The sequence below is a fragment of the Rhododendron vialii genome, chromosome 1a (assembly GCF_030253575.1).
Source record: "Rhododendron vialii isolate Sample 1 chromosome 1a, ASM3025357v1".
Classification (NCBI taxonomy): Eukaryota; Viridiplantae; Streptophyta; class Magnoliopsida; order Ericales; family Ericaceae; genus Rhododendron; species Rhododendron vialii.
The window spans coordinates 29,443,266-29,470,748 of NC_080557.1; the positions used below are offsets into that span (position 1 = coordinate 29,443,266).

Below are 27,483 nucleotides of genomic sequence, written 5' to 3' on the forward strand. Positions count from 1 at the left end.
GATGTGTTCCAGATGTTGTGGGCCGTTTGTAAAGGATTATCTCCCTTGCATCGCCTGTGTCTAGAGTGAAACCAAGGCAATCTTTGACGGAGCCACGATGGCCTGTTTCGTGAGGATGCTCTAGTGGTGGTGGTGGGGGTGGTGGAAGTGGTGTTTGCCTTCGTCACCTCCCGCCTCCAACAGATCTGGATGTGGCAGGAGTGGTATCTTGCTGCATTTGTTGTTTCATTTGGGCCACCTTCGCAGTCAGCTGCCAGCTCGTTGTCTCTCTCATCGTTGCGATGCTGTAACAAGCGGATGTAGGCCGCTGTCACGTCGTTTGTGGCTGGAGATAGCCCAAAAATGGCGGAGATGGAGATGGACATGTGTCTCTCAGGGAACGGTGGCAGGATCGTGTTTCCACTGGCGTCTTTGGCCCTCAAAACAGTAACATCTCGTAGATCTCCGCCCATGGTGGTTGAATTTGCGATTGTCTTTGGAAAAGGAAGGTGGTTTTGAAGAGGGTTTGAGCCGTTTGAATCAGAAGTTCTGAGGGTTCACATTAAGTTCACCAATTGTGTGGCCCGTGGTCCTCGATTCAAGTTCCTCCTTCGCTGGTTCACTGATCTCCTAACCTTCTCGCTCTAACCTGCACAGAGAACGCACGACTAAGACCTGGCCGGGGGTTGCCCCGGCAAGGCCTTCCGGCGAGAGGATGAGAATGTGCAGAGAGTAAAGCAGGAGACTAGGGTTTTAGTGTTTAGTGGCATGTACCTCTTAGGGTTGTCATCCTCCAGTATTTATAGAATCTCCTTGGCTTGCTCCTCAAGCATGGGCATGTGTCTTGCACAAGCCAAATAGCGTCATTGTGACATCACCGAATAGATCTGGTAACCATTTTTGTGTGAGCTGGCACATCCCATGTGCGCTCATGATTATCCTTTGACGTAACCGGTTTCTGCACGTGGAGAAGCATGTGTGGTGTAACAGGTGGCCGAGCCCCACATTTATCCGAGCCTGGAGGGCAACTTAGTCGAAGGACTCTCCAGCAAAGCTATCTCTCAAAAGGTGGCCGAGCCAAGGCGAAACTCCCCTGGCGCCAGGCGTGAGATGAGTGCAACGCCGGTAACTGATACGTCTCGGCGTAGAGCCGAGCCCAGTCTCAGGTACGGTCATGACGACCAGATGTAGATGATTACGTTTGGCCCGCTACATAAAGGGTTTAGATGATGAATGAGAAAAAACTTTATTGTCAGAGATTTGAATGGATCATATCAGTGGTATACAAATTTGAATAAAAGAAAATATTGGCTAGCTTGAAAATTCAGATGGAGTACGTTGTATTACAATTTTTGTCGGTCTAGCTAGCCAGCTAGCTAGTTCGATCTATTAGTTTGTCAGAAATATTGTATTTTTATATGTTAATTTGAAAATCGGAATGGATCTCTTTAATTGTTACGAAACAAATTATTGGTAGCAGACACGCTTGATCCTCATTAAACAAACTCTTTTCATTAATATATATACACACACTCCGGTAGTCATCAGTATAGGTAGATGAGAAGACATACACACACACACATATAAGTTCTATACATCTCTTTATAAGCAGTAAGTACTCTTTATGTGGTGATCGAGAGCCAAACAAGTAAAAGTAGAAAATGAGAAAATGAAAATGGGATAATAAGGTCATGTTTGGTAACCATGCCATTTTATTTTCTGTTTTCTGTTTTTATTTCCAAATTTTTCAAAAACTAACCTTGGAAGTTTGTTTGGTGCACTACTTTCAAAAATACACACCCAAGTATGAAGTATGTTTTTTATTTGTCGTTCAAAAAAAAAAAAAAAAAAACCAACTCAAAATTGTTTTTTTTTTTTTTTTGGTAAGTCCGACTCAAAATTGTTATTCATGAGGTAGCCATGAAAAGGCTTTTTGTCTAAAAATTAAAAATACTTGATTAGCCTTTAATGAAAATGTTCTGAAACTAATTAAGAATTACCGCCTGCCTGCCAAAGGATATATATGTGTTGTGTATTACCATATACTAACTAATCAAAACCAAACCCCTTGATCGTACCATGACATGTGCATTTGGCTTTAATGTGAAAGTAGTTTTCACATTTAAAAATACTGTAAGTTTAAATTAATGTTACTCGGAACTCTTTTTTGAACTTTTCTCATGAAAAATTGCTTTGCAATATTATATTATTATTATATTATATGGGATAGACAATTAATAAACCATAATTCATCTTAGGAGTTGATCTTAGGAGTTGATCTATTCTTAATTTGTTTTAGTGTATTAATTTCATCTTTCTTCTTCTTATTAAAAAGTTATAAATCGATCATTGAGTCGCAACTTGGTTTTGTTCTTTTGTTTATTAATACGGTAATATAATAAAATCGTTGCTTAATTTCGCTGCATGTTCAAAAAACAAAAAGCAACCCTTAATTAGGCACCTTATAAAAGCATTGCCTCCGATTCTCAGACAGTACAGTTGTACTATACAAACATTAATACACATAACCATAACGTACATCTGCGATCGAGTAAGTAAGAAGAGAAGCTTAATTAGGATGGCATTCAGAACAATAGTCCAGCTGCAGCAAATCCTTCCTTTAGCAATATTGCTACTACTAGTGGTCGGTTCTAATGCCGGAGGAATCGCTATATACTGGGGTCAGAACGGAAATGGAGGCACCTTGGCACAGACTTGCGCCACGGGGAACTACGAGTATGTGCTCTTAGCTTTTCTAGCAACATTTGGCAACGGCCAGACCCCGATGATCAACCTTGTTGGCCATTGCGACCCTTATAGCAATGGATGCACGGGTCTTAGCTCGGACATTGAATCGTGTCAAGCTAGTGGAGTCAAGGTGTTACTTTCTATCGGAGGAGGAGCAGGGAGCTACTACCTTACCTCCTCTGAGGATGCCAACCAAGTTGCAACTTACCTCTGGAACAACTTCTTAGGGGGACAATCCTCGTCCCGCCCTCTAGGCGCAGCCCGTTTTGGATGGGATCGATTTCGATATTGAGGGAGGAACGACTCAGCATTGGGATGATCTTGCCAGGTATCCAAGGAAAAAAAGTAACTGTTTAGTTTCATTACGACGCTCCAAATTAACGTTCCCATCTCTCGGAGTCCAAAACAAAACATGCACTAGATGATCGAATAATCTGTTGTTTAATAGCACTAATAATACTTTCAACTCCCTTTTCAAAATGTTTCCATACCATGAGCAGAAGTTTTTAGAACGTTGTCATTCCTACTTTGCCAAAAGAACTCATCGAATTTTTTTTCCCAAATTCTTGCAGGTACCTTTCTGGATATAGCAACCAAGGCAAGAAAGTTTACTTGACTGCGGCTCCCCAGTGTCCATTCCCAGATGCTTGGATCGGAGGTGCCCTTCAGACCGGTCTTTTTGACTATGTATGGGTACAATTCTACAACAATCCTCCTTGCCAATATGTCTCCGGAGATGTTGTCAATCTCCAAGACGCATGGAACCAATGGACCTCAGATATTCCGGCTACCAATATCTTTTAAGGATTGCCGACTGCTCCTGAAGCAGCTGGAAGCGGATTCGTTCCTGTTTCTGATCTCATTTCGATAGTACTTCCGGCGATTCAAGGTTCTGAGAAGTATGGAGGTGTGATGTTGTGGTCAAGGTACTATGATGTCCAGACCAACTACAGTAAATCCATTAAAGGCAATGTTTAAAGCTGCTGTCCATTGGTTATATGGTTCCGGAAAAATAACATGTGTTATGAGTAACACTGTATTAATTAGCTCTATTATGTAATATTCTATTGCATACATGATGAAGCAGTGTGTAAACATTTATGCCATTTTACATATGTGAGTATAGAGTGCTTGAAAACTGAGTATGACAAGAAATCGTACGTAATGTGGGAGTCCCTGCACTTTGGACACCAAATTGGTAGGTAGCAACAATGGAAGTTTGATATGCAGAATTTTATATATTATCTGCTCCATGTTTTAAGCTCCAAAAGTTGTGACAAGAGGCCTTTGGCCCTAGTGACTTAGTTAGGAATTGACAATAGTGGGGCACTTTTTAAGCACACTTCAACAAAAAAAATTGTAGTATTAAGCAATGCCAAAGAAATAAAAGAACGCTTATTCTAAAAATAATAGAAAAAACTAATACATTTACTAAGAAAGATAGTAATTCCATAAACTATCAAAGCAAATCAATTGTTTGAATTGTCCCAACCGATTAAGTCTTAAAGCAGTTAGATACACAATAACTAAAATATCAGTATTCAATAATCTTGATCCAATTAGAAAAAAAGAAGTTTTTCTTTACAAATTTTGTCCTTAAACCTTAACTTAGTCTTAATGTTGTGGATTCTATCAACAAATACAGTACTTTTAGAATTGTAAATAATTAATAAAGTATAATGTGTATAACATATGATTTAGCCGCTTATGAGTTTGGATAGGAGAGTTTCAGAATTGCGGATAAAAAAAAAAAAATGATAAGAATTGAAAAACAACCTGAATAGGAGCATATTTTTTTTTATTAAAAGAAAAAATACATGGAGCAGAGCATGTGTTAGGAAATTTTGCGCAAATCTATCTTTTTGTCCTTCCCTCCTTTTCATTTCCACAACTTCCAAAACAAGGAGTAATTTTCCGACGACCAAAAACTTTCCGGTTAAAACAGAAGGTCCCCATATGTCTTTTTTTCACGGAGGCCCTATATGTCAATCCTTGCTTTTAAGTTAGGGTTTAATTTTGAAAGGCGAAAGAGAAATTCGAATGCAGCCAACGAACCCTATGAACTCAAGGAATCCAATGGCTCCGATGAACCCTGTTCCATTCGCCCACACCGCTCCTCAGCCCCGGTTTCCGATTCTACCCCCAGCACCGCCACCTTCCAGCGGTTTTTGGCGGACCACAAACGTGCCTGATCGCATCCAAGAGCTAAGGAATACTATCGATCTCGCAAAAGCTATGTGAGTGCTTAATTTGCTCAAATTTTGGTTGCAATTGCATAATATGAATTTGGTGATGAAAGTTACGCGGTCTAGAGTGTTCAAAATAAAAATAACCACCCGAGATAGGGGTGCAAATGAGCCTAGCCGAGCCGAGCTTTATAGTGTTCGAACTCGGCTTGTTTACTAAATGAGCCCAAAACTCGAGCTTGTCTCGCTTGGAAACGAGCCAAGCACTTAATGAGCCGAGCCTGACTAATTTACTTAACGAGCTTCTTTAAATGAGCCAAGCCTATAAAACGAGCCAAGCTTTTGAGGGTTGAGCTTGACTCTTATAGTAAACGAGCTTAAAACTCGAGCTCGAGCTCTACTCGATTACTAAACGAGCCGAGTCTTGATGAGTGAAGCCATGAGCTGCTTGCGAGCTGCTCAGTTCGTTTGCAGCCATAACCCGAGGTGGTAGTCTAGTGACTCCAGTGGCCAGTAGATCACACTTACAAGATTTGGGTTTCAGGAGTATGTGGATTAGAGACGTGCTATTGACGCTCCCTTGTGCAACCCGGTTGGTCCGCCTGCTGTACTAGGCTATATGGTTATCCGGGTGTGCCTATAATGTGGCTGAGTGCCAAACCCGGGGGGAGGGAGCCTCTGGTCAGACTTAGGGAGGGTTGCTACGTTTGGTCACTCCCGAACTCCCCTTTTTTTCTAAGAGGGAAAAAGCACACTCCAACAAAAATTACATGTATCGGCATATGAAGTTATACTCCTGTATTTGTGCTATGAAAAGCTAGTACTTGTATGTGGATTGCACATTCAAGATACAACTATGCTGCAAGACGGCTAATTTGATTTGCTCCAGCTTCAAGTGGGCACCCCACTAGTGGACAGTGGATTTAGGGTCCTTCCAAAAGATTGAATTATGAATTAGTTGAGGTACACAGATCCGGACAACTGGTTATCAAAAAGACAGTTAATTTGATGGTTCCCAGTGAAATTAAAAAGTTTTCCCTATGTACTTTTTATCCGGTTTCCCAAGGAGAGAAGGTCAAAAGTAATGAACTCAAAAGTCTACTAGTCTAGAGAGAGTGGAAATGTAGGACAAGATGTAAAAAATAAATTTTCATAATACTCCTAGCAATGTGTTTTTTTTTATATATAAATAATTCGAAGAAAATAATCCATTTTGGGGCACATTTATCCCTTTGCATCAGTGTATTCCAATTCAACAATGTCGAGTCTGTGGTGTACCACATTCTTGTTCCTCGTACACGGAAGGATCGGCGTTCTAGGTAACATGGCTGGTTTGTATTTGCGGGCATAGTATCATTTATAACATAACCATGAAAATGGAATGGAGATACATGCTCTGAAGTTGTCAGTGAAATTCATATGCTCTAGCATATTGATGTTGGAGAACTTAGTGAAAATACTTGGATAGTAATATGAAGTTACACTTTTTATGTATTTGTTGGTACAAAGCTTTTGAATGTTGATTGTGACCTGAATTATAAAAATACTAACAGGGAAAAGGAACTAGAGGCATTGATGGGAATCAAAGAGAGTAAAGTGTTTAAGGAGGGTGTGGAAATTTGGTCGACTGAAACGTCAGTAATGAGGCTATCTGGTTTTCTTGATGATAATAGAATTGATTTCGAATCGCAAGTGCTGCGTACACTGCAATCTGCAAATGCTGTAATGTCAAAGTTAGGAGCTCAACTCAAGCCCTTAGGAGTTGTTGCAGATGAAACAACTCCGTGGGAACAAAAGTCTGTGGCGGTAAGATTAGCTAATGAATTGCGGAAGTCAAAACGAAACAAACATTGGAGGAAAAGTAAGAGGAAACAAATGGCGGAAATGTTTGCTAAGGTTGGTACGTCTTTAATTTGCACCGGCTCCCCTCGTCTCTTTTGTTGACAAAGCCAAGATCATGGTTATTTTATTTGACTAGAACTATCTATGAATGGTGTTTAGGAGCCCGAGCGCTATGAGAAAGCGGATCAAGAAGCTGATGAATGGCGAGCAAGGGAGATTGCAAATTGTGGGATAGGTCCGATTTCTGAGTGGGCAAATATCCCTTAGGAATAGATGTGCTAGAGAGGTTAGAATAGTCTATGGAAAGGAATGGGAGGAGTGATCTAGAAGGGTGAAGAAGAGAGTAGGGGTGAACAGAGAGGGTAGGCAGTGGAGATCCAAACCCAGAGATTCCAAGGAGGAAAGACAATAGAGCCCCTGAAAGAGGATAAGACCTCCTTTAAAATCAGTGCTCACCAACTTTCTCTCTCTAGGGAATGTTCACAATGAGCTCTATCTCTGGCTCTTGCTTTTGTTCTTGGGATTCAGTGAAGAGACGTTCATAATTATAGACCACATGAGCTAATGCTCGGGCACCAAGTGGTGCGCTGATAAAATGACACGTGTCCTTTCTGTCCCCCTGACCGCCGAGGTGTCGCTACCCTCGCGATGACCGCGAGTATGACGGTATGCGTATCCTCTTATTCGCGGAGATCCTCTTCTTCTTTTATAGCCACCAAGTCACTAGATTCCCTTCATTCCCGTAGGGCAAGGTTGTGACCTATTTGGTCGCGCCAATACCGCTGCCAAGCCTCAAGGGGCCCCTTGGGTCCTGCCTAAAGGCCGGAGCAGACATAAGAGTCTGGGCAAGTTCTTTATGCATCCTGGTTACCGCGTTATCGTCTCCATTAGATTGGGACCGCGCCAAGCATCCACCTGAATAAGTGTAACTCTCCTCTTAAGGGAGGAATCTGGGCTCGCGACCCTTACATGGACACTGCAAAGCTATGGGTAGCGCGTGGCTCCCACGCGCGGGACCACGTGTCGCGCGACTAAGGCGCCTCGTGGCGAGCTAGGGTTCGTTAGTCAAATCGTCAACCCCGCGAGGACGAGTATAGGTGTCGCATGCCCATTGGCTAGTCAAACAGTCAATGGTCGCGCCTATTGACCTTTCCTACAATTGCCCCCCACGCGCGTATGACTCACGCGCTATCATGTGCGCGTGCAACGGTCGGGACGGTTCGGATCTGTGCAACCATTACACCCTTTTACCTTATAGCATCCCTTTCTCGAGATTTGGGGGCCCTTCCTGGGATATAAATACCCACACTTAGCCACAAATCATACCACTGTCCAAAAGATCAAATCTTTTCTCTTCTTTCTCCTCCACCAAAAAATCCCAACTTTCTTCTTCCTCCTCCTCCGGACTGCAACTCTCTCTCTTCCCCCTCCTTTTCACAAACCTATTTTTTTGGTCAAAATGGTCAGGGATGACGTGGAATCGGGGAGCAAAGCCATAATGCAGACTTCCATCCGAGTGCTTCTTGCAAACGAGTGGCGTCGGGCGCCATACCTCGGCGGTCTGAGCGACTCCTTCTGGCGGAAGGTGGAGGCTTTTGTCCTGGAGGCTGAGATTCCGACGGAGCCCCTCTCTTTTGTTCCCGAAGTGCTCCCGGAGGAATTGCGGTTTCGAGTGGAGAGAGGGACATCCCCTCTTGCTTCGTTAACTACGAGTCCACTTCTCAGGCGCCGGCTCATTGGCGGGACTGGGTCGAGGCGGTTTTGAGCAGTCCGGCCTCGGTGTAGATTCTCAGGGCTTCCCGTGCTCTCGAACCCGTCCATTTGTCTGTGGAGTTGAGTATTCGGAAAAACAACATCAACATTGATCTCATGGTTTCCCGCTGGAGTAAGGACACCCACACCTTTGTGTTTCTGTGGGGAGATTGCGGCCCCACTCTTCAGGACTCGGCCGTGCTAATGAGGCTGAGTACGAGAGGGGTGGTGGCTTTCGACCCTTCGAACCTCTCCTCGGCGGATGCGAGGCTAGTGGATCGGTTGAAGAGAGCGTATACGGAAGCGGGCAAGTGCGGCTCTCGCTTCGACAGAGAGGGGCCCGTACGGGCCCCATCGAAGTCAGGCAAGACGTCTTGGGGTTGTTGGTTAAGGTACTTTTTCAAGGATTTGCCCCCTCCGGGGACCGTGCCTCCGGCGAGACAAGCAACAAAGTTCGACGGGAAGATGCTTGGCTCAGATCTTCATCTCGCAGGTTTCTTTGTCTATTGGCTGTCTTTTTTCGTAATTCCTGACTTTCCTTACGAAGGACGGAACCATACAGTCTTTCCTCTTGCGGTGAGTCTCGCGAGGGGAGACTTTGTTCTGCTTGGGCCTCTCTTCTTGGGCTCTTTATTCCACCGTCTCGACCAGGTCCATGCTGATACGGAGAGGTCCATGGGGCGCTATGACATGGTATCGGTGGTGCATACACAATTTCTTAGGGCTTTCTTCTTTGAGCACTTCCTTAGTCTCGCACCTTCCCCTGCGGATATTAGCGGGGGTGACGAACCGCGACCCCGGATCATGCGGTGGAGTGGGGTCAGTTCAACCAAGTCCTGGGGGAAGCGCATAGATGACTTTGGCCGCTTCTTTCCGCGTCCTTATGCTGAGCCTGTAGATGGTGCTCTTCTTACCAGCTTTTTTTCTGAGGATGAATGCATCGTGGATTTCCGGACTAAGGGTGCCGTCATCCTTGCCTCTGCTCTTTCTGCGTTTGCCGCCGCTTGCCCGTGTTCCCTCCCTGCGTTATGCGCAGAAGGGGCACGCTCTATGCTGTACCGCCCCGATAGGGTAGCGAGGCAAATCGGCTATGACCAGGGCGCGCCGGGTCCAGCGCCGCCATTGAAAAGTTACATTGAGAGTATTCGCCGCTTCACTAGGGCTCATGTGGAGGAGCTGTCCGCAGGCTACGAGGTTGTGACACTTTCGGAAAATGGCAGGGAAACTTTCTTCACGGCTAACAACCGTTTGGCCTGGCGCCGCAACTTAGATTTGTTCATCAACTACGTGCACGGTGATCCCGTTGTGCCGGTTGTTTCTGACGTTTACCACCGCGACACATCTCTGAGGTCTCCAAAAGCGAGGCAGCATGGACGGCGTGGCAAGAAGAGTTACTGGGCTCCATCAAGCACCACCGTATTACCATTGCGGAGCCAATTTCGACTGTAATTCCGCAAAGGGTGGCTCGTGCGAAAGCAAAGGAGAAAGCCTCCTCGCAACAGTAAGACCCTCAACTGAAGCGGCTACGGAAGGTATGCCTTAGGAACAACACTTCTCCGTTTCTTCCTAGTGGTATTTGCTATTTGTATTTGCTGTAATCCCTGAACTCACTTTTTTCCTTAGGGTGCCCCTGTTCGAGCGGCAGGACTCCTCGCTCTGAAGAGACCCCTGCGAGTGTCGTGTCTGCCGGTGAGATCTACTTCTCTTCCCCTTTTGGCTTTCCCATTGTCTCATTGTTGTTTTCTGACATGTTCTTCGCTTCGTAGGTTCTTCGTTCAGGTATAAAAGGGGGGAGCATACCCCTTTGAGCAAGCTCAAGAGAAAGAGGGAAGATGAGGAGGCTCGCGGGGGGGGGGGGTCTGACAGCAGCATAAATGACACCTCTCCGCTCAGTCAATCTTTTAAACTGCCTCGCGCCTCTAAGCCCAGTCCAGGCGGCACGTCCATTGCCGCAGGCAAGAAGGTGGGTTATTGATCTAGCTGAAGGGGAATCTGATGAAGTTGATAGTGACACCAAAGGCAGCGATGATCGCAATAGCGAGGAAGTTGAGGACAGTGACGCTGATGGCAATGAGGGAGGCCAAAGTGATGAGGACGGTGATGATGAAGACCACAGCGATGATGACAATGGTGATGAAAACCTGGGTAATGGTGAAGAAGGAGATGGTGTTGAGGATGAAAATGGTGGTGATGGCGACGAAGGTTGCGACGGTGGCAGAGGTGATGGTGAGAACTTGGGTGTAGACACAATGCACCCCGTAGTTGAGGAAGACGAAGAGGATGATGATACTTTAGGTCTGATACCCCACCGGAGGATTCCAACGGAGGGGCTCCTTTCGATTCCAGACATCAACCAATTGGCGCTGGAGGCCGTCATTCCGCAGCCTTCTCGCCGAGAGGCAGTAAAGGCTGCCTTAAACCTTTTAAGCAGACGTGTCAACGTTCCTCCTACTGGCGACCTTACCACGCATTTTCAGGCACACGATGCGGCAGTGGCCCTCACGAATCTGACTTCCGCGGAGGTCTTCGCGGATTTGCAGGACGATTCTCTGATATCTCTTGAGACTCCGCAGGCGGGGTATGTTGTTGGCAGCATTGTTGGGGATAGCTCTTTACTGGCCGGGGGGTCTGCTCTGCAGCAGCAAGTTGAGGCTAGCTCTAGCCGCGGGCATGTGGCGGCCGATGACGATTCCGAAGTACAAGTGGTGGAACCACCTGTGGCCAACGAGGTGGAGGAGCTTTCGAATGAGGCCTTCTTTGGGCAGTTCCGCCTCTCTCGCGATGAGACTTCTTTCCTTTCCTTTATTCGAGACCGCTTCCCCTACACGTTCTTCAAGGTTCGTGACCTTTACAGCCAGACTATGGGTCGGATGCAGCTCGGGTGCCTTTACAATTTCTTGCAGAGTACATAAAGGTGTGTGATCTGGACCTCAGTCAGATTGAGGACATTGGACACACCGTCCAAAACTTTGACAAATTGGGGTTTGCTATCTGGTGGGTGTATAAAGAGCTCGATGCTGCAAGGATCATGTGTGAGAATGAGAAATTGTGGGGGCATTGTGAGGGGGCAAAGGTAGCCTTGGAGGAGGCTCGCGCTGCTCTTGTTAGAGCATAGGGCGCGGTGGCCGCGGCTGAGAAGATTGCGGAAGAGCGAAGGAAGGTTGACGAGCACATGGTTGAGGAAGCTCGTCTTGGAGAGAGGCTCATTGAAGTGCCCCTTTGCGACACTGATCCTTTTTTAAAGAAAATCTTTGGTTGATTACTTCGTTTATTTTGGGCATTGTAATGAAATGACTTTGGGAAACATTTGTAGTAACTTTTGTCATAACTTTTGGGTGACGTAATGACAATGTCGGATGTTCGCAGTAGTGTTTACGCGTAATATGCCTATGTTTTAGGAACATAGTTAGATGATATTACAACTGTCGCTTTACTTTTCGCTAATTGCCCATTACATGATTCGTCTGCCATCCTTTACAGGAAGACTGTTCATAAATGAACTAAGGATAGCATGGACAATACCAAACTGAAAACGTGAGAAATACCCTTACATCATGGGTAGTACATTTTAATAAACTTAGCATTGATGGGACCAGTTTTAAAACCATCACTGACCCTTGCTAACTCATAGTGGCCACTGTTACTGGCCTTGAATACCTCGTACGAACCTTCCCACCTCGGAGTGAATTTTGGTTGCTCCAGGTCCTTCATGACCGCGGTTGTAGACTTCCACAGTAAGTCTTCAACTTGAAATGCTCGCGGTACCACCCCTTTGTTGTAATACTTGGCTACTGATTCCCAGTACTTCTCTTGATGCCTTGCGGCAGTGTTCCTCCTTTCTTCTATGGCCTCCAGGTCTGCCCTTCTTTCTTCTTGTGTCACCTTCGCCGCGAGGGCTAGCCTTGCGGATGGCACGCTTAACTCCGCGGGGAGAACATTTTCTGCCCCGTAGACTAAACTGAAAGGACTGGCCCGCGTGGCTTTACGATGAGAGGTCTAGTAAGCCCATAGTGCTATCGCCAAGTGGTTAGCCCATGTTCCTCCTTTTTCGTCCAGCAACTTGCTGATGATACGGATGAGGGTTTTGTTGGTTGCCTCGGCTTGACCATTGCCTTGGAGATAGTATGGAGTCGACGTGAGGTGACTCACTGAGTATGACTTTATAAGTTTCTTCACGTTCTTGTTGATGAAGGGAGTGCCATTATCTGAAAGGATGACTTTGGGTATACCGAAGCGGCAAATAATGTTTTCTTTAATGAAGTTCGCGACTGCTGCGCCAGTAGCTTTGCGCAAGCTCACCGCCTCTACCCACTTCGTGCTTATCTCAGTGGCGACTAAGATCCACTGGTTTCCTCTGGATGACGGGTGTATGAGACCAATTAGATCCATTGACCAAGTATGAAACGGATAAAGGGCGCGAATGGAGTGTAATTCCACGGATGGTGCGTGGACTAGGTTCCCAAATTTCTGACAAGCCGCACACCTACGCACATGTCGCTTCGAGTCTGCTTCCATTGTAGGCCAGAAATACCCAAGATGGATCAAGTGCTCATATAGTTTCCTCCAACCCTGATGTTCCACTTCGTGGACCTTCTGTAAAACTTCTTTAGCTTTTTCACGAGACAGACAGCGCAAGGGAATCCCGTCTAAAGCATGTCGGTAGAGTTGCCCCCCTTCTAAGAAGTAGCGCTGAGAGCAGCGTTGAACCCTCCTTGCTTCTTTTGGATCTAAGGGCAGCGCTCCTTCACGAAGGAAATCAATGTACTCCTGTCTCCAGTCTAGCTCTTCCATGAGGCAACACTCTGCCTCCACCTCGTACAGCATGCACTTTTGGCAAGTGCGGAGGACCTTCGCGGCATCTTCTTTCATGCCGGGCTAGTAATAACCTTGTCTTTGAACTCTGCAGTATAGAGAGATCTCGTTCTCGCCACAAGTTTTGTCATGGATCTGAAGCAACTTGGTCTTCGCTTCACCGGGGCCTACGCATCTCGCTAACCACCCCTGAGGTCTGTGGTAGTATAGCTCACCGTGAAGGACAGTAAACTGAGCCACCTCCGCAATGGGCAAGTTCCCTTTTCCGGAAACCAACTGCTTCAAGATGGGGTCGCGCCAGTCTTCCTCGTGGCGTGCCCCGAGCCCACCTATGATGGATGGCTCTGTCTTTCTGATGATCTCGATCGTTACTTTTTCTTCGTCGAATTCTGTCTTTGCCCCTAGTGTCGCGAGGGCATCCGGGAATCTGTTGTCTGATCTTGGTCTGTGAATTATGTCCACTGCCTCAAACCTTCCCATTAACTTTTGTACTATCGCCCTGTAGGGTGAGAGAGTGGGCTCCTTCAGCGCGTATTCCCCAGATGTTTGGAGAATAATAAGTTTTGAATCCTCCACAATTTTCAGTCGTGAAATTCTTTTAAAACTTGTTGCTAAGAGCCCCAAGACTAGAGCCTCATATTCTGCTTAGTTGTTGGAGCATGCGAAGCCTAGCTTGTAGGACAAGTATTCTCTTTCCCCTTCATCACTTTGAAGGACAATACCTGTGCCACCATGTGTTCCTCCTGCCGCCCCGTCGAAGCTCAGCGTCCAGGACGCTTCACTTGGACCGGCCGCTAGAGCTTCGAAACCATCTCCTGGCAACGCCTCTTCCAATGGTTCACACTATCTGCTTGGAAACTGTGCAAGAAAATCTGCTAAGGCTTGACACTTGATGGCTCGGGGGGTAACACATGTGATCTCGAATTCTGCCAAGGCCAGGAGCCATCTCGCAATCCTCCCAGATAGAGCCGATCGTGACAGTAAGTATCTCACAGGGTTGCTCTTAGTGACGAGCTGTACTGGAAATGATAGGAAGTAGTGCCTCAACTTCTGAGCAGTGAATACGAGGGCCAGGCAATGTCGCTCTACTGGGGTGTATCTTTCCTCTGCTCCTTGAATCTTCCGACTAATGTAGTACATCGGTCGCTCCACCCCCTCTATCTCTTGAACAAGGAGTGCCCCGATGGATTTTGGCGTCGATGTCAGGTACAGGATGAGAGGCTTCCCTGGTTGTGGTGCAATCATGGTTTGAGGCGAGGCTAAGGCAGCCTTGACGCTGTCGAAGGCTTTCTGATGCTCGCCACTCCATTTGAACTCTGCCTTCCCCTTCAACAGGTCACTGAACGGCGCAGTTATCTCTGCTAGTGCTGGAATGAACCTTCGCAAGTAAGAAACCTTTCCGAGGAAGCGCTTGAGGGACCGTTGCGAGTGCGGCGCGGGCATCTCCACTATGGACCTTATCTTTGTTTCATCTGCGTCGATCCTGTGCCTGTGCACCAAGAACCCCAAAAACTTCCCTGCTGTCACACCAAAGGCACATTTCAGTGGATTCATTTTCATGTTAAACTTTATGCATCTCTCGAACACTTCTTTTAGGTGTTTCAAATGATCAGCGCTTTCCTTTGACTTGACCACCAAGTCATCCATATAGTCTTCTACTATGTGGTGCATTAAGTCGTGAAAAATTGCAGTCATGACGCGCTGGTAAGTGGCGCCTGCATTTTTCAAACTGAAAGGCATCACCACATAGTAGAAATTTCCAAGAAGGGTGCGAAAGGCTATCTTCTCTGCATCTTCGGGGGCCATTTTTATCTGGTTGTATCCGTTAAAGCCATCCATAAATGAGAACATTTGGTGACCTGAAGTAGCGTCGACCAATGTGTCTACGTGCGGGAGTGGGAACTCATCTTTAGGGCATGCCTTGTTAAGGTCGCGAAAGTCCACGCAAACCCTAATCTGCTTGTTCTTCTTCTTCACTGGTACAATGTTGGCCAGCCATGAGGGAAACTGAATCGGTTTTATAAAACCCGCCTTTCTCAGCTTCTCAACTTCTTCTTTTATTTCTGTTCTAACTCAGGGTTGTACTTCCGATGCCCTTGCTTCACAACCTTGGAGTTGGGGAACATGTCCAAGTGGAGTGAAACCAGGCCTTCGTCTAGCCCGGGCATTTCTTCATAGTGCCACACGAAGACATCCGCGTACTTTCTTAGTAACTCGATCAGTTTCTCTCGAGTTTCTCCTCCCAGCGCCTTGCTTATAAACACAGGCCGCGGGGATCCTTCTCCTTCTCTCAGGTTTATCTCTTCCAAGGCCACTTGCCGCGGCCTAGGACCATCTTGCATACATTCCGGCACCGGTTCCGGCTTATCCACTAAGTCTGGCTCGACTTCTGCTGTTATCAAAGTGTGGGGGCTGGCGACCTCGTGAGGGACCGTTACCCCCGCGCACAGTCATAAGCAATACACCATTTTGGATCTTAATAACTTTCCTCGGGACTGTTGACGCCACTTTCGCAGCGGGTCGCTTGCTCGCGACCCCCTCTTCCCGGTTCTTTATGTTCTGCCACCTTGGGATCTTGATGCCTATAGGCTTAGCCGACACCACCTCTACTTCTTCCTCCATCTCGGAGAAGTAGACTGCATCGGGCAGATGTGCCTCATCCATGTCAAAAGGCTTTTCCGACGCGGCTACCGTGACCTTCTTTCCTGCCCAGATTCCTTTCATGCATTGGTGATAGCTTGACAGGACCACAGCATACTTGTGCATCCAGCTCCTCCCTAGGATAATATGGTAGTTTGTCTGTGCATCGATGATGTGGAACTTCGTTGCGGCGCAGATGGCGCCTACCGCGAGGTCTACCACCACGTAACCCAGAGATCCCTTCTTATCTCCTCCGAACCCAGTGATTGCGACAGAGGATTTCACAATTCGGTTCTTTGCTATTCCAAGCTTTTTGAAGGTAGCGAGTGGCATGATGTTGATGGACGCCCCTCCGTCTAGGAAGGCCTGCTTCATCTCGACCCTCCTGACATGGGCTGTCACATAAAGTGGTCTGTTGTGGGAGAATGTGACGCGACGATCCGCGTCGGAGAAGGTGATGGAGTTGGCTCCTTCTCGGATGGTTCGCGGCACTGAGCCATCCGCAGCCATGCACGCCTGCTGGTGCACTTCCGCGATGTTCACAATGGACTTGGTCATTTCTGTTCTAGCCGCGGCTGTGAAGCCCAGCGCGTCATAGAACACTTTGAACTTAGTGCTTCCCTGCAACACCTTGACTGCAGCGTCAGGGTCGGGGATGACCCTTGGCTACTCGTGAGAGGCAATTTCATCCAAGTGATCGTAACAGGAAGTCATACAGACTCCTTCATCCGTGTACTCATCTTCTTCAGCAAAGAAATTGTAACAGACAGCCATATGGACGGTCTGCTCGTGCTCAGGGTAAGGATGTCCGTGCACGTCATTAGGGCGACCGGCCCCAACTCTCAACTGATTGACTTCCAGCTTTCTCTTGAAGATTCTTCTCAGAGTCCAACAATCACTTGTCGGGTGCTTCATGTGCCTGTGGTAATTTTCCGACGACCAAAAACTTTCCGGTTAAAACAGAAGGTCCCCATATGTCTTTTTTTCACGGAGGCCCTATATGTCAATCCTTGCTTTTAAGTTAGGGTTTAATTTTGAAAGGCGAAAGAGAAATTCGAATGCAGCCAACGAACCCTATGAACTCAAGGAATCCAATGGCTCCGATGAACCCTGTTCCATTCGCCCACACCGCTCCTCAGCCCCGGTTTCCGATTCTACCCCCAGCACCGCCACCTTCCAGCGGTTTTTGGCGGACCACAAACGTGCCTGATCGCATCCAAGAGCTAAGGAATACTATCGATCTCGCAAAAGCTATGTGAGTGCTTAATTTGCTCAAATTTTGGTTGCAATTGCATAATATGAATTTGGTGATGAAAGTTACGCGGTCTAGAGTGTTCAAAATAAAAATAACCACCCGAGATAGGGGTGCAAATGAGCCTAGCCGAGCCGAGCTTTATAGTGTTCGAACTCGGCTTGTTTACTAAATGAGCCCAAAACTCGAGCTTGTCTCGCTTGGAAACGAGCCAAGCACTTAATGAGCCGAGCCTGACTAATTTACTTAACGAGCTTCTTTAAATGAGCCAAGCCTATAAAACGAGCCAAGCTTTTGAGGGTTGAGCTTGACTCTTATAGTAAACGAGCTTAAAACTCGAGCTCGAGCTCTACTCGATTACTAAACGAGCCGAGTCTTGATGAGTGAAGCCATGAGCTGCTTGCGAGCTGCTCAGTTCGTTTGCAGCCATAACCCGAGGTGGTAGTCTAGTGACTCCAGTGGCCAGTAGATCACACTTACAAGATTTGGGTTTCAGGAGTATGTGGATTAGAGACGTGCTATTGACGCTCCCTTGTGCAACCCGGTTGGTCCGCCTGCTGTACTAGGCTATATGGTTATCCGGGTGTGCCTATAATGTGGCTGAGTGCCAAACCCGGGGGGAGGGAGCCTCTGGTCAGACTTAGGGAGGGTTGCTACGTTTGGTCACTCCCGAACTCCCCTTTTTTTCTAAGAGGGAAAAAGCACACTCCAACAAAAATTACATGTATCGGCATATGAAGTTATACTCCTGTATTTGTGCTATGAAAAGCTAGTACTTGTATGTGGATTGCACATTCAAGATACAACTATGCTGCAAGACGGCTAATTTGATTTGCTCCAGCTTCAAGTGGGCACCCCACTAGTGGACAGTGGATTTAGGGTCCTTCCAAAAGATTGAATTATGAATTAGTTGAGGTACACAGATCCGGACAACTGGTTATCAAAAAGACAGTTAATTTGATGGTTCCCAGTGAAATTAAAAAGTTTTCCCTATGTACTTTTTATCCGGTTTCCCAAGGAGAGAAGGTCAAAAGTAATGAACTCAAAAGTCTACTAGTCTAGAGAGAGTGGAAATGTAGGACAAGATGTAAAAAATAAATTTTCATAATACTCCTAGCAATGTGTTTTTTTTTATATATAAATAATTCGAAGAAAATAATCCATTTTGGGGCACATTTATCCCTTTGCATCAGTGTATTCCAATTCAACAATGTCGAGTCTGTGGTGTACCACATTCTTGTTCCTCGTACACGGAAGGATCGGCGTTCTAGGTAACATGGCTGGTTTGTATTTGCGGGCATAGTATCATTTATAACATAACCATGAAAATGGAATGGAGATACATGCTCTGAAGTTGTCAGTGAAATTCATATGCTCTAGCATATTGATGTTGGAGAACTTAGTGAAAATACTTGGATAGTAATATGAAGTTACACTTTTTATGTATTTGTTGGTACAAAGCTTTTGAATGTTGATTGTGACCTGAATTATAAAAATACTAACAGGGAAAAGGAACTAGAGGCATTGATGGGAATCAAAGAGAGTAAAGTGTTTAAGGAGGGTGTGGAAATTTGGTCGACTGAAACGTCAGTAATGAGGCTATCTGGTTTTCTTGATGATAATAGAATTGATTTCGAATCGCAAGTGCTGCGTACACTGCAATCTGCAAATGCTGTAATGTCAAAGTTAGGAGCTCAACTCAAGCCCTTAGGAGTTGTTGCAGATGAAACAACTCCGTGGGAACAAAAGTCTGTGGCGGTAAGATTAGCTAATGAATTGCGGAAGTCAAAACGAAACAAACATTGGAGGAAAAGTAAGAGGAAACAAATGGCGGAAATGTTTGCTAAGGTTGGTACGTCTTTAATTTGCACCGGCTCCCCTCGTCTCTTTTGTTGACAAAGCCAAGATCATGGTTATTTTATTTGACTAGAACTATCTATGAATGGTGTTTAGGAGCCCGAGCGCTATGAGAAAGCGGATCAAGAAGCTGATGAATGGCGAGCAAGGGAGATTGCAAATTGTGGGATAGGTCCGATTTCTGAGTGGGCAAATATCCCTTAGGAATAGATGTGCTAGAGAGGTTAGAATAGTCTATGGAAAGGAATGGGAGGAGTGATCTAGAAGGGTGAAGAAGAGAGTAGGGGTGAACAGAGAGGGTAGGCAGTGGAGATCCAAACCCAGAGATTCCAAGGAGGAAAGACAATAGAGCCCCTGAAAGAGGATAAGACCTCCTTTAAAATCAGTGCTCACCAACTTTCTCTCTCTAGGGAATGTTCACAATGAGCTCTATCTCTGGCTCTTGCTTTTGTTCTTGGGATTCAGTGAAGAGACGTTCATAATTATAGACCACATGAGCTAATGCTCGGGCACCAAGTGGTGCGCTGATAAAATGACACGTGTCCTTTCTGTCCCCCTGACCGCCGAGGTGTCGCTACCCTCGCGATGACCGCGAGTATGACGGTATGCGTATCCTCTTATTCGCGGAGATCCTCTTCTTCTTTTATAGCCACCAAGTCACTAGATTCCCTTCATTCCCGTAGGGCAAGGTTGTGACCTATTTGGTCGCGCCAATACCGCTGCCAAGCCTCAAGGGGCCCCTTGGGTCCTGCCTAAAGGCCGGAGCAGACATAAGAGTCTGGGCAAGTTCTTTATGCATCCTGGTTACCGCGTTATCGTCTCCATTAGATTGGGACCGCGCCAAGCATCCACCTGAATAAGTGTAACTCTCCTCTTAAGGGAGGAATCTGGGCTCGCGACCCTTACATGGACACTGCAAAGCTATGGGTAGCGCGTGGCTCCCACGCGCGGGACCACGTGTCGCGCGACTAAGGCGCCTCGTGGCGAGCTAGGGTTCGTTAGTCAAATCGTCAACCCCGCGAGGACGAGTATAGGTGTCGCATGCCCATTGGCTAGTCAAACAGTCAATGGTCGCGCCTATTGACCTTTCCTACAATTGCCCCCCACGCGCGTATGACTCACGCGCTATCATGTGCGCGTGCAACGGTCGGGACGGTTCGGATCTGTGCAACCATTACACCCTTTTACCTTATAGCATCCCTTTCTCGAGATTTGGGGGCCCTTCCTGGGATATAAATACCCACACTTAGCCACAAATCATACCACTGTCCAAAAGATCAAATCTTTTCTCTTCTTTCTCCTCCACCAAAAAATCCCAACTTTCTTCTTCCTCCTCCTCCGGACTGCAACTCTCTCTCTTCCCCCTCCTTTTCACAAACCTATTTTTTTGGTCAAAATGGTCAGGGATGACGTGGAATCGGGGAGCAAAGCCATAATGCAGACTTCCATCCGAGTGCTTCTTGCAAACGAGTGGCGTCGGGCGCCATACCTCGGCGGTCTGAGCGACTCCTTCTGGCGGAAGGTGGAGGCTTTTGTCCTGGAGGCTGAGATTCCGACGGAGCCCCTCTCTTTTGTTCCCGAAGTGCTCCCGGAGGAATTGCGGTTTCGAGTGGAGAGAGGGACATCCCCTCTTGCTTCGTTAACTACGAGTCCACTTCTCAGGCGCCGGCTCATTGGCGGGACTGGGTCGAGGCGGTTTTGAGCAGTCCGGCCTCGGTGTAGATTCTCAGGGCTTCCCGTGCTCTCGAACCCGTCCATTTGTCTGTGGAGTTGAGTATTCGGAAAAACAACATCAACATTGATCTCATGGTTTCCCGCTGGAGTAAGGACACCCACACCTTTGTGTTTCTGTGGGGAGATTGCGGCCCCACTCTTCAGGACTCGGCCGTGCTAATGAGGCTGAGTACGAGAGGGGTGGTGGCTTTCGACCCTTCGAACCTCTCCTCGGCGGATGCGAGGCTAGTGGATCGGTTGAAGAGAGCGTATACGGAAGCGGGCAAGTGCGGCTCTCGCTTCGACAGAGAGGGGCCCGTACGGGCCCCATCGAAGTCAGGCAAGACGTCTTGGGGTTGTTGGTTAAGGTACTTTTTCAAGGATTTGCCCCCTCCGGGGACCGTGCCTCCGGCGAGACAAGCAACAAAGTTCGACGGGAAGATGCTTGGCTCAGATCTTCATCTCGCAGGTTTCTTTGTCTATTGGCTGTCTTTTTTCGTAATTCCTGACTTTCCTTACGAAGGACGGAACCATACAGTCTTTCCTCTTGCGGTGAGTCTCGCGAGGGGAGACTTTGTTCTGCTTGGGCCTCTCTTCTTGGGCTCTTTATTCCACCGTCTCGACCAGGTCCATGCTGATACGGAGAGGTCCATGGGGCGCTATGACATGGTATCGGTGGTGCATACACAATTTCTTAGGGCTTTCTTCTTTGAGCACTTCCTTAGTCTCGCACCTTCCCCTGCGGATATTAGCGGGGGTGACGAACCGCGACCCCGGATCATGCGGTGGAGTGGGGTCAGTTCAACCAAGTCCTGGGGGAAGCGCATAGATGACTTTGGCCGCTTCTTTCCGCGTCCTTATGCTGAGCCTGTAGATGGTGCTCTTCTTACCAGCTTTTTTTCTGAGGATGAATGCATCGTGGATTTCCGGACTAAGGGTGCCGTCATCCTTGCCTCTGCTCTTTCTGCGTTTGCCGCCGCTTGCCCGTGTTCCCTCCCTGCGTTATGCGCAGAAGGGGCACGCTCTATGCTGTACCGCCCCGATAGGGTAGCGAGGCAAATCGGCTATGACCAGGGCGCGCCGGGTCCAGCGCCGCCATTGAAAAGTTACATTGAGAGTATTCGCCGCTTCACTAGGGCTCATGTGGAGGAGCTGTCCGCAGGCTACGAGGTTGTGACACTTTCGGAAAATGGCAGGGAAACTTTCTTCACGGCTAACAACCGTTTGGCCTGGCGCCGCAACTTAGATTTGTTCATCAACTACGTGCACGGTGATCCCGTTGTGCCGGTTGTTTCTGACGTTTACCACCGCGACACATCTCTGAGGTCTCCAAAAGCGAGGCAGCATGGACGGCGTGGCAAGAAGAGTTACTGGGCTCCATCAAGCACCACCGTATTACCATTGCGGAGCCAATTTCGACTGTAATTCCGCAAAGGGTGGCTCGTGCGAAAGCAAAGGAGAAAGCCTCCTCGCAACAGTAAGACCCTCAACTGAAGCGGCTACGGAAGGTATGCCTTAGGAACAACACTTCTCCGTTTCTTCCTAGTGGTATTTGCTATTTGTATTTGCTGTAATCCCTGAACTCACTTTTTTCCTTAGGGTGCCCCTGTTCGAGCGGCAGGACTCCTCGCTCTGAAGAGACCCCTGCGAGTGTCGTGTCTGCCGGTGAGATCTACTTCTCTTCCCCTTTTGGCTTTCCCATTGTCTCATTGTTGTTTTCTGACATGTTCTTCGCTTCGTAGGTTCTTCGTTCAGGTATAAAAGGGGGGAGCATACCCCTTTGAGCAAGCTCAAGAGAAAGAGGGAAGATGAGGAGGCTCGCGGGGGGGGGGGGTCTGACAGCAGCATAAATGACACCTCTCCGCTCAGTCAATCTTTTAAACTGCCTCGCGCCTCTAAGCCCAGTCCAGGCGGCACGTCCATTGCCGCAGGCAAGAAGGTGGGTTATTGATCTAGCTGAAGGGGAATCTGATGAAGTTGATAGTGACACCAAAGGCAGCGATGATCGCAATAGCGAGGAAGTTGAGGACAGTGACGCTGATGGCAATGAGGGAGGCCAAAGTGATGAGGACGGTGATGATGAAGACCACAGCGATGATGACAATGGTGATGAAAACCTGGGTAATGGTGAAGAAGGAGATGGTGTTGAGGATGAAAATGGTGGTGATGGCGACGAAGGTTGCGACGGTGGCAGAGGTGATGGTGAGAACTTGGGTGTAGACACAATGCACCCCGTAGTTGAGGAAGACGAAGAGGATGATGATACTTTAGGTCTGATACCCCACCGGAGGATTCCAACGGAGGGGCTCCTTTCGATTCCAGACATCAACCAATTGGCGCTGGAGGCCGTCATTCCGCAGCCTTCTCGCCGAGAGGCAGTAAAGGCTGCCTTAAACCTTTTAAGCAGACGTGTCAACGTTCCTCCTACTGGCGACCTTACCACGCATTTTCAGGCACACGATGCGGCAGTGGCCCTCACGAATCTGACTTCCGCGGAGGTCTTCGCGGATTTGCAGGACGATTCTCTGATATCTCTTGAGACTCCGCAGGCGGGGTATGTTGTTGGCAGCATTGTTGGGGATAGCTCTTTACTGGCCGGGGGGTCTGCTCTGCAGCAGCAAGTTGAGGCTAGCTCTAGCCGCGGGCATGTGGCGGCCGATGACGATTCCGAAGTACAAGTGGTGGAACCACCTGTGGCCAACGAGGTGGAGGAGCTTTCGAATGAGGCCTTCTTTGGGCAGTTCCGCCTCTCTCGCGATGAGACTTCTTTCCTTTCCTTTATTCGAGACCGCTTCCCCTACACGTTCTTCAAGGTTCGTGACCTTTACAGCCAGACTATGGGTCGGATGCAGCTCGGGTGCCTTTACAATTTCTTGCAGAGTACATAAAGGTGTGTGATCTGGACCTCAGTCAGATTGAGGACATTGGACACACCGTCCAAAACTTTGACAAATTGGGGTTTGCTATCTGGTGGGTGTATAAAGAGCTCGATGCTGCAAGGATCATGTGTGAGAATGAGAAATTGTGGGGGCATTGTGAGGGGGCAAAGGTAGCCTTGGAGGAGGCTCGCGCTGCTCTTGTTAGAGCATAGGGCGCGGTGGCCGCGGCTGAGAAGATTGCGGAAGAGCGAAGGAAGGTTGACGAGCACATGGTTGAGGAAGCTCGTCTTGGAGAGAGGCTCATTGAAGTGCCCCTTTGCGACACTGATCCTTTTTTAAAGAAAATCTTTGGTTGATTACTTCGTTTATTTTGGGCATTGTAATGAAATGACTTTGGGAAACATTTGTAGTAACTTTTGTCATAACTTTTGGGTGACGTAATGACAATGTCGGATGTTCGCAGTAGTGTTTACGCGTAATATGCCTATGTTTTAGGAACATAGTTAGATGATATTACAACTGTCGCTTTACTTTTCGCTAATTGCCCATTACATGATTCGTCTGCCATCCTTTACAGGAAGACTGTTCATAAATGAACTAAGGATAGCATGGACAATACCAAACTGAAAACGTGAGAAATACCCTTACATCATGGGTAGTACATTTTAATAAACTTAGCATTGATGGGACCAGTTTTAAAACCATCACTGACCCTTGCTAACTCATAGTGGCCACTGTTACTGGCCTTGAATACCTCGTACGAACCTTCCCACCTCGGAGTGAATTTTGGTTGCTCCAGGTCCTTCATGACCGCGGTTGTAGACTTCCACAGTAAGTCTTCAACTTGAAATGCTCGCGGTACCACCCCTTTGTTGTAATACTTGGCTACTGATTCCCAGTACTTCTCTTGATGCCTTGCGGCAGTGTTCCTCCTTTCTTCTATGGCCTCCAGGTCTGCCCTTCTTTCTTCTTGTGTCACCTTCGCCGCGAGGGCTAGCCTTGCGGATGGCACGCTTAACTCCGCGGGGAGAACATTTTCTGCCCCGTAGACTAAACTGAAAGGACTGGCCCGCGTGGCTTTACGATGAGAGGTCTAGTAAGCCCATAGTGCTATCGCCAAGTGGTTAGCCCATGTTCCTCCTTTTTCGTCCAGCAACTTGCTGATGATACGGATGAGGGTTTTGTTGGTTGCCTCGGCTTGACCATTGCCTTGGAGATAGTATGGAGTCGACGTGAGGTGACTCACTGAGTATGACTTTATAAGTTTCTTCACGTTCTTGTTGATGAAGGGAGTGCCATTATCTGAAAGGATGACTTTGGGTATACCGAAGCGGCAAATAATGTTTTCTTTAATGAAGTTCGCGACTGCTGCGCCAGTAGCTTTGCGCAAGCTCACCGCCTCTACCCACTTCGTGCTTATCTCAGTGGCGACTAAGATCCACTGGTTTCCTCTGGATGACGGGTGTATGAGACCAATTAGATCCATTGACCAAGTATGAAACGGATAAAGGGCGCGAATGGAGTGTAATTCCACGGATGGTGCGTGGACTAGGTTCCCAAATTTCTGACAAGCCGCACACCTACGCACATGTCGCTTCGAGTCTGCTTCCATTGTAGGCCAGAAATACCCAAGATGGATCAAGTGCTCATATAGTTTCCTCCAACCCTGATGTTCCACTTCGTGGACCTTCTGTAAAACTTCTTTAGCTTTTTCACGAGACAGACAGCGCAAGGGAATCCCGTCTAAAGCATGTCGGTAGAGTTGCCCCCCTTCTAAGAAGTAGCGCTGAGAGCAGCGTTGAACCCTCCTTGCTTCTTTTGGATCTAAGGGCAGCGCTCCTTCACGAAGGAAATCAATGTACTCCTGTCTCCAGTCTAGCTCTTCCATGAGGCAACACTCTGCCTCCACCTCGTACAGCATGCACTTTTGGCAAGTGCGGAGGACCTTCGCGGCATCTTCTTTCATGCCGGGCTAGTAATAACCTTGTCTTTGAACTCTGCAGTATAGAGAGATCTCGTTCTCGCCACAAGTTTTGTCATGGATCTGAAGCAACTTGGTCTTCGCTTCACCGGGGCCTACGCATCTCGCTAACCACCCCTGAGGTCTGTGGTAGTATAGCTCACCGTGAAGGACAGTAAACTGAGCCACCTCCGCAATGGGCAAGTTCCCTTTTCCGGAAACCAACTGCTTCAAGATGGGGTCGCGCCAGTCTTCCTCGTGGCGTGCCCCGAGCCCACCTATGATGGATGGCTCTGTCTTTCTGATGATCTCGATCGTTACTTTTTCTTCGTCGAATTCTGTCTTTGCCCCTAGTGTCGCGAGGGCATCCGGGAATCTGTTGTCTGATCTTGGTCTGTGAATTATGTCCACTGCCTCAAACCTTCCCATTAACTTTTGTACTATCGCCCTGTAGGGTGAGAGAGTGGGCTCCTTCAGCGCGTATTCCCCAGATGTTTGGAGAATAATAAGTTTTGAATCCTCCACAATTTTCAGTCGTGAAATTCTTTTAAAACTTGTTGCTAAGAGCCCCAAGACTAGAGCCTCATATTCTGCTTAGTTGTTGGAGCATGCGAAGCCTAGCTTGTAGGACAAGTATTCTCTTTCCCCTTCATCACTTTGAAGGACAATACCTGTGCCACCATGTGTTCCTCCTGCCGCCCCGTCGAAGCTCAGCGTCCAGGACGCTTCACTTGGACCGGCCGCTAGAGCTTCGAAACCATCTCCTGGCAACGCCTCTTCCAATGGTTCACACTATCTGCTTGGAAACTGTGCAAGAAAATCTGCTAAGGCTTGACACTTGATGGCTCGGGGGGTAACACATGTGATCTCGAATTCTGCCAAGGCCAGGAGCCATCTCGCAATCCTCCCAGATAGAGCCGATCGTGACAGTAAGTATCTCACAGGGTTGCTCTTAGTGACGAGCTGTACTGGAAATGATAGGAAGTAGTGCCTCAACTTCTGAGCAGTGAATACGAGGGCCAGGCAATGTCGCTCTACTGGGGTGTATCTTTCCTCTGCTCCTTGAATCTTCCGACTAATGTAGTACATCGGTCGCTCCACCCCCTCTATCTCTTGAACAAGGAGTGCCCCGATGGATTTTGGCGTCGATGTCAGGTACAGGATGAGAGGCTTCCCTGGTTGTGGTGCAATCATGGTTTGAGGCGAGGCTAAGGCAGCCTTGACGCTGTCGAAGGCTTTCTGATGCTCGCCACTCCATTTGAACTCTGCCTTCCCCTTCAACAGGTCACTGAACGGCGCAGTTATCTCTGCTAGTGCTGGAATGAACCTTCGCAAGTAAGAAACCTTTCCGAGGAAGCGCTTGAGGGACCGTTGCGAGTGCGGCGCGGGCATCTCCACTATGGACCTTATCTTTGTTTCATCTGCGTCGATCCTGTGCCTGTGCACCAAGAACCCCAAAAACTTCCCTGCTGTCACACCAAAGGCACATTTCAGTGGATTCATTTTCATGTTAAACTTTATGCATCTCTCGAACACTTCTTTTAGGTGTTTCAAATGATCAGCGCTTTCCTTTGACTTGACCACCAAGTCATCCATATAGTCTTCTACTATGTGGTGCATTAAGTCGTGAAAAATTGCAGTCATGACGCGCTGGTAAGTGGCGCCTGCATTTTTCAAACTGAAAGGCATCACCACATAGTAGAAATTTCCAAGAAGGGTGCGAAAGGCTATCTTCTCTGCATCTTCGGGGGCCATTTTTATCTGGTTGTATCCGTTAAAGCCATCCATAAATGAGAACATTTGGTGACCTGAAGTAGCGTCGACCAATGTGTCTACGTGCGGGAGTGGGAACTCATCTTTAGG

The 27,483-nt window shown here is 47.6% G+C and overlaps 1 long non-coding RNA gene and 2 pseudogenes across 1 annotated transcript in view; all 3 read left to right on the forward strand.

Moving 5' to 3' along the window:
• The window catches only part of LOC131335383 (uncharacterized), a 33,389-nt gene extending 22,651 nt beyond the window's left edge, over positions 1-10,738 (forward strand). Inside the window, exon 6 of the long non-coding RNA XR_009202508.1 lies at positions 10,728-10,738. This is a non-coding gene — a long non-coding RNA (uncharacterized LOC131335383). The remainder of the gene's footprint in view (positions 1-10,727) is intronic.
• Positions 2,558-3,705, forward strand: LOC131335372 (acidic endochitinase-like; annotated as a pseudogene).
• Positions 10,739-17,041: 6,303 nt separating the features above from the next.
• Positions 17,042-27,483, forward strand: part of LOC131335363 (U11/U12 small nuclear ribonucleoprotein 59 kDa protein-like) — a 31,707-nt pseudogene continuing 21,265 nt past the window's right edge.